Source organism: Benincasa hispida, chromosome 9 (assembly GCF_009727055.1).
Source record: "Benincasa hispida cultivar B227 chromosome 9, ASM972705v1, whole genome shotgun sequence".
Classification (NCBI taxonomy): domain Eukaryota; kingdom Viridiplantae; phylum Streptophyta; class Magnoliopsida; order Cucurbitales; family Cucurbitaceae; genus Benincasa; species Benincasa hispida.
Window position 1 is genome coordinate 28,178,965 of NC_052357.1, and position 8,536 is coordinate 28,187,500.

An 8,536-nucleotide genomic window follows, 5' to 3' on the forward strand; every position below is an offset into this window, starting at 1 on the left:
AAGCAATTCTTCCAAATATTAAAGAATGTGCCAAACGCAAAAAAAGAAAAAGAAAAAAAAAAGATTTTGAAATGCATGGATAAGATTAATAAATTCTTAGACTGCAGTACTAGTTTATCTCCTTCTATAGACTCATAATAAATTATGTATTATCTTAAGGAATAAGCTTCACGTCCATCAATTCTTGGTTAATATTACAAACATTAAAGGTAGCTTTAAATTATTAAATATATATATATATCCTTAAACTTTACTATTCATTTAAAGAATAAATGACAATATTACCTTAAACTTTCGTAAATATCCCAAAAGTATCTTTAAAATAGAAGTTTTTTAAGATTTTGAATGAAAATTGAGATATAGAATGATGTGGTTGTGTCCTAAACACAAATTTAGATCACCAAATTGTTTTAGGTTATTGTCACATAGTTTTAAGTCTCTATTTTTGTTTGAAGTTTTAAATGGTTTTTATTTAAGGATCATTTTGAAACATTTAAAAAAGTTTTGAATAACATTGTAAGAGTGTTATTTTAAATAAATGAAAAAAAAAATCAAGAGTATTTGTTGTAGTTGAGGAATGTAAACTAGTTTGAAAAAATTTCAATACTATTATTGCACCAAGATTTTAAACATCAATATTGACAGAAATATCGAAGCCACAATTTTATAGAAATAAAAATTAAAATAAATAATTTTTGTTGAGAATTATGAATCTGTCACATTTATTATTATTGTTATTATTATCATTTAGGATCAAAGTAACAATAACGATCATGGTAATAGTAAATGATAGATTTACACTTTTTTCATATAGTAAACAATAACGATAACGGTAACTATAATGGTAACGATATCAACTAGTGGATTTCATATAATCTTAAAATATAATTGGATTGATCATTCTCTTAGGATCATACTATTTGATTATCAACTTTAGATTCGGCCCCACATTTCATGTTAATGTATAAACACAATGAAAAGACAATGGACATATAGTCAAAACTTTAAAACCCTGCATGGCACTAAGAATAAGAAGGATCCATACATGGATGCAAAACAACTTTATTAATGGAAGAGAGATAAACATATGGATATAGTCATAGCTTCATTAATGTAAGAGAGAAAGAGGGGCAGAAATAATGGGAGAAGATCAACAACGCATTTAATGAATATAAGTGAGAGAAAATAGTCATTATAATAGGAGTGGGAGAATTTCAAGAGAAAAAAAGAGAGAGATATTATTTTTTTTAAAGATATTGTAATGAAAATTTGGGACAGAAAATCGAACCTTAAATTTCGATATTAGTAATATAAATACTATACTAGTTGAGTTACGCTCTTCTTGGTAAAAGTTAAATTGTTTAAATTATATATCCATTTTTTTTATTTTTACAACCAATATTAAAACTCAAATTTCTTGTAAGAAGAGATATTATTGAAACAGAAAAAGTGATGGAGAAGATTGGTATTGATTTTGTAAAAATACAATTCTCGTTCTAACATTTTGAAATTAATATTAGTTCAATACTTTGAAAATTTAAAAAAAAAAAAAAAAAGAAAAGAAAACTATTTATCTAAAATAGTAAAATTTAATAATTCTTTTATAGAAACTAATAGAAATTTATTAGTGTCTATATGATAAAATCTGATAAAGTCAATCATTGATACTATGTAATAGACGTTGATAGAAGTTTATCAATATCTATTTGTGTTTTTTTTCTCTTTCTATAAATAATTTGACATTTTTTCTATCTGTAAAAATGTTTTTTTCTCTTTCTATAAATAGTTTGACATTTTTTGTATCTGTAAAAATTTTACTTATCAAGTTACGTTATGTCGATTGAGCTACGCTCTTGTTGGCAATATAATTATAGTTCAAACTAAAAGCAATATGGACATTGATTTAGCAATAGATCTCATTAATGTGGCCACTCTCTACCCACTTAAGAATAATAACTGATATCAGTATGCCCATATCCATCTTATCTTAAACTGCATGGACTTGGCTTGATCCATCTCTACCCATTACTATAATGAGAGAGTTGTTTGACATATTTGACTTTACTTTACCATGGCATTAAATTTTGCCCAAAGATGAAATTTTTTATTGATGCTTTTTCATTTTAATACATTCGATATTGATACTGGTGGATCGATATTTCTATTATATTTTAAGAAATTCTATGAAAAAAAAATGTACTAATGTAAATATGATATAAATAATAAAGATAATTATTTTAAATGGCAAGCTTACTTGAAATGTTTTCAAATATAACAAAATGTCATTGTTTATCATTCTATCAGTGGTAGACAATAATAGATACTGATAGACATCTATCAGTGTCAATGATAGATCTGTCTAGCACTAACACAATAGATATCTATCAGTGTCTATCATTGTCTATCACGTAGATAGTGACATTTTGCTATATTAGTAAATAATTTGGTTTATTTTGGTATATTTGAGAACTACCAATAAAAAAGATATTAACTTGTTTAATAAGTATAAAAATTAAAATTAATTTTTTGTTAACTTCTTTGTTTTTATAAATTTTTTAGATATATCGATTGACTTCAGCTATTTATCGATATTTTTATCAATATTATTGTAAATTTGATATCTAGATAATTTTATGGACATCATCATTTTAAAATGTTGGTATTCACTAGTAACAATTCTAATATTGAAATTGAGATTAAATTTTCAAAAAAAGGTGGGGTGGGAGAGGGGGAAATGTGAAATTAAATTTATGAAACAATGACATTACAATAACAGAATATAATGACTAATTCACATTGTATCTAGACTATTATAATGATGGGCGAGGTGTAAAAAATATGGGCTAAGGACTCGAAACTTCTTAGGGGCATTTTCCAGATAGGTTTGGAATTTTAAACTTGAAAATGTTAAGTCCGAGGATTAGGTAATCTGGATTTGCAAAACCTGTATTTGGAGTGCATATTTTGGAAGTATGGGTTTAAGAAGCTGTTTGGAGTAAGTAGTCTGATAATGAAATGTAAATTTATAAATATTTAGTTTGTGAAATACTTTTTTTGTTTTTAATCACTAGCTAGATTTTAGATTAGTTTAAATTTATTATCTTAATTATTTTAATATAGTTAAGTTTAAAATAAACTAAAAATTTAGAAGAATATTTTTAAAAAAATAATAAAATAAAGATCTTTACTAAAATTATAATTTTATTTAATCTATTGTTTAAATAATTTGATATTTTAACTTAAAAGAATTAGAAGAGTATTTTTTTTTTTTTTGAAACTTGACTAAAATTATAATTTTTTTAATATATTGTTTTAATAATTTGATATTTTAATCTTACTGGATTTTGAAATAAAATTGTATTGATTTTTGTTACTTTAACTAATTCGAAAATGATCCATTTTTTTTTTACCATAATATGCTAACTTAAAATTTAAATAAACTAATATATTAATATTAAATTTCCATTATTGAAAAACTATACTTTTTAATCAAATTACATTCGAGGAATAAAAAATAAACTTGATCTCATTGATACACTTGATACACTTTTGATATATGATATATTACTAGTATATGCCTGATATACTTGATATATTGCTGATACACACTTAACTATTGATAGACACTCGATCCACTTGATATACTGTTGCAAACAAAAAATACAAAAAATATACAAATCAATGAAAAAAAATACAGAAGTGATAGACTTTAGATGTGGTATATTAGTTGACTGATATACCAAAAAGCGTGAGTTTGTTAAAGGGCAAAATTGGAATCCAGAATAAACAAAAATTTAAATTTGAGAATTTTGCCATATCTACAATTTTTCATATGTTAAATGCACGTCCCTAATTATATAATTTAGATTTGCCACCCATTGTAAATTCTATTTTTTAAAAGAGAAAATATTTTAAATGACAATACTGCTAAAAATATGTACAAAATATAGCAAAATTTCATAATCTTTCAATGATAGATACTAATAGACAATGAGACTTCTATCTATCTTTCAATATATATAATTGATAGATTCTGAAATTTTGTTATATTTAGTAAATGGTTCATTTTTCAATATTTGAAAAGAGTCATTTTTAAAATGGCTAATTACTTTTTTTTTTCCTCCCAAAAAAAGACTAAACGATTAGATTCATTACATTATTAAATTTAAAAATAGATAGATAACCTCTATTGAAATAAGGTATTTAATTAAATGACTAATTACATTTTTCTTCGTAAAAAGTTAGATCCTTAATTTATTAAATTTAAGAATGAACCGAGAACCTTACTAAATATAAGATATTTAAAATGATTTTTTTTTTCCAAAAATGACTACACAATTATATTCATTACTTTATATTAAATTTAAAAATGGAGAGATAACTTCTACTAAAAATAAGGGTTTAATTAAATGATTAATTAAATTTTTCTTCACAAAAATGACTAAACGATCAGATCTGTTACTTTATTAAATTTAAAAATGGACAAATAATCTCTATTAAAAATAAGATATTTAAAATTACATTTTCTTTCCTAGAAATGACTAAACGATTAGATTCATTACTTTATTAAATTAAAAAATGGACAAACAACCTCTATTGAAAATATGATGTTTAATTAAATGACTAATTACACTTCGCAAAAATGACTAAACGGTTAGATTCATTACTTTATTAAATTTAAAAATGGACAGATAATCCCTACTAAAACTAAGATAGTTAAAAATAACAAATTACATATTTCTTCCCAGAAACGACTGAACGCTTAGATTCATTAATTTATTTAATATAAAAATGGATAAATAACCTCTACTACAATAAGGTGTTTAATTAAATGATTAATTATATTTTTCTTCGCAAAAATGACTAAACGGTGAGATTCATTACTTTGTTAAATTTAAACATGGACAGATAATCCCTACTACAAAAAAGGTATTTAGAATGACAAATTACATTTTTCTTCCCATAAATGACTAAACAATTAGATTCATTACTTTATTAAATTAAAAATGGACAAATAACGCCTATTGAAAATAAGATATTCAAATAGAATTTAATCAAACAAAATCAAATGGAATCAGAATAAATCAAATCTAGTAATTGATAACTTTGTAGAAATATAAGTTATTGTTCTCTTAAAGTTGGAATAATTAGGATCTTTAGTAATGTAAAACATACTCATCATAAAGGAAAATGCATAAAATTCTACATATGTAGTAAACTCATACAGAAATATTCTTTAAGTAAAAAGTTGCTTCACTAACACATTTTAACATAGGAATCAGAGAAATTTACTATGCATTGCAGACAAAGGCAACGGAAGGAGTATGCCTCCAAGACTGTTCGACTCATCAAGGATACATTTGGCTCATGCATTTCATGTCAAATCATCACTTTCAGGAATGGACATCTGACTGAAGGCGTTGAGCAAATTAGAAGTGGCAGGCAACTATCCCAAGGTATGAAAATTAATGCTGAAATCACCAAGTTGCTGCAGAGATTGCCTATAAAAGGGGAAGTCACTTGAAGAATCAAGAGTTAGACAATTTTGAGGTTAGACAGTTAGAATTTTTACAAGAAGCCAATAGTTAGAAACTTTTTGTCATCTGCAAGTACGAAGCAGGAGGGACGACCACCATTCCACCTTTGATCAAGAGGTGTTACCAAAGAGAAGCTCCAGAGAGATATCTTCTTCAACTCCCTTACCAAGTTGGTCATAGCAAACATTAAAAACAAACCAAAAAGGACAAGAGATTGAACTCTGCAGCTTGACTTCTTCCTTTTTATCTTACATTTCCATTTACCATTCTATTTCATTGAACTAAGATTGTTGTATCAACAATTATTATCATTAATTCAATCTTATTTTCAATCATTCATCATTTCTCCATTTGTTTACTTTCAAATTTGTTTTTGTTTGTGAACTTTCCGATTTGATGAGAGCATAAAATTTCTTGCGTAAGTCTTCCTGATCAGTTGATTAAAGTGATAAAGTAGTTAAGTCACTCGAGAGATTAGTTTAACTATTGAACGCATCAAGTCAGAGCGTGAAGTAATTTTAGAGATAGAATTGCTCATGTCTTTCGTATGTTCTTTATAACTAACACATGCACCCTAGAGATAGGATCATGTGTGGCATTTCATTGAGAGATGTTGAACATAACATGTACTAAAGAACATAATTTCCAACGCATTGCACATATATTTAGACTGTAAACAAACCTCTACACCATCTTCATTCCACTATCAGTGTGCTCATATTGGCTTGCTATTTTTACTAGAAAATCAATGCATATAAATTTACACTTAAAGCCATTCATCCACAAATCCCTTTTTCCCTTATAAACTCTTATTTTCTTCTTGCATGTGTATCATTAGTTTTACGTAAATAAAACATCTCTCATTTAATTAGGAAACATTTGCGTTAGATCCAAAAACAAACCTTGCATTAGTACATTATAGAGTCCCTTTTCGACCCTAAACTTACTAGGAAATTTAGGTAAGATTTATACTTGGGTCTAACTTAAGAGAACTTATACGCACTAACAAGGTGTGCACGCATCTATCACCAATGCATCGCCTTATTTTCATACTAAGAGATAGATCAATCCTTCATCCATCTTCAGTTATCATAATCATTCATCATTGTTTACATTCATCATCATAAGCACATTTAGGAATCAAAATTATGAGTGAACAATTTTTTGGCACCACTGCCTGATAGTAACATAGCTAATGGGAATTTGGCTTTTGTATCTTTTTGCAGAAACATAAATCAAAAGAGTATTACAAGTTGAGCCTGAACTTGTGGACGTTTCATGAGCAGAGAGAGCACTCTTAAACTCATGTACAACTCTGAAGTTGAAAGAACCTTCAGAAGAAGAAACAGATCGAATTGACATTGAAGTTAAAGCAACAAAAACAACAACAACAAATGGCAGACGACCAAATTAATCAAAACTTGGCTCAACAGCTAGCTAATGCTGCACTAAATCTGATCCTAATGGCAAAAAAAGCACGTGTCCAATGCATGAGTATGATTTCTCACCTAGGATCATCTACCTAATGCCTGACGGGACAAGTTTCAAAATGAAATCTGTCATTCTCCAAATGTTGCAGACAGTAGGATAGTTTGGAGGTGTCTGCGGGGTGGATCCCTATGTTCACACGAAACACTTCTTAGAAACCTGCAATTCATTCATGATTCCTGAAATCACGTCAGAAGCTATCAGACTATCCTTGTTCTCTTACTCATTCCGTCATGACGCCAAAAAATGGGCAAGCTTATTAGAGCCGAGTGAAATAACAACATGGGTTAAGTTAGTGGAGAAATTCATGCAGAAATAATTATCTCCCAAAGTCAATGCAAGGAGGTGTCGGGGGATTATAAATTTCAAACCAGGAGAATTTGAAACACTTAGTATCGCATGAGAGAGATTTAAAGGGTTGGTCAAAAATTGTCCTAACCATGGACTACTTCTGACTGTAGAAATGGAAATGTTCTATGGAGGATTAAACCGGCCTTTCCAAATGGCAATAGATGCAGCCGCCACATGTGGCATTATGGATAAATCATATAATAAGGCCAAGGAAATTTTAGATCGGATTGCCAAACATAACATAGAAGGGTTGATGACGCTTACGACTCAGTTTCTGAAGTTAAAGTTCTGATGATTGACTAGCCGTCGAGAGATAATAGAACTCCCGACACTCTCATCGGGAAATAGTGCAATATCCAAGCCTTTTTTTTTATTTTTTGATTTTTTTTTATTTTGATCTGAATAACCTAAAATTTAGAAAATTATTAAGAAAATCAAACACACAAAACGTATTCACATACAAATAAACAAAAACAAAACCAAAGTTGATAGTATTCTTTATAACACAAAAGAGAGAAAATTTGGCAAAGATGATCTACAAAACAAATAATACTTGATGAATACATAGAAAAAAGTGTGATGACATCTCCAAAAAACATCTCCAACAACATCTCCAAGCTGCATCTCCAAAACAGTAGTTTACATACAATTACATTAATTAGATAACATTATTATATATATGAATGTAAGAAGAACTCTCAACCCCTCATTTGAAAACTAATCTCAACCCACCCCCACACAACATTCAAAATTCATAAATTTTCATAAACAAACAAAATGAATCCTACAATCCTCCAAAATAAAGAAAATCAGATACTTCCAAGGCTACATGTTCTCAACCTTAAACATCCTCAAACACACAAAAGCCACAAGTTGAACTCCAAAAGAAAGATAATTAATCTCAACCCAATCCCACACAACATTCAAAATTTATAAATTTTCACAAACAAATAAAAGTCATAAGATGAATCCTACAATCCTACAAAACAAAGAAAATCAACACACTTCCAAGACTACATGTTCTCAACCTTAAACATCCGCAAACACACAAAAACCATAAGTGGAACTCCAAAAGAAAGATAACTAATCTCAATCCATCTCACACAACATTCAAAATTCATAAACTTCCACAAACAAACAAAAGTCATAAGATGAATTCT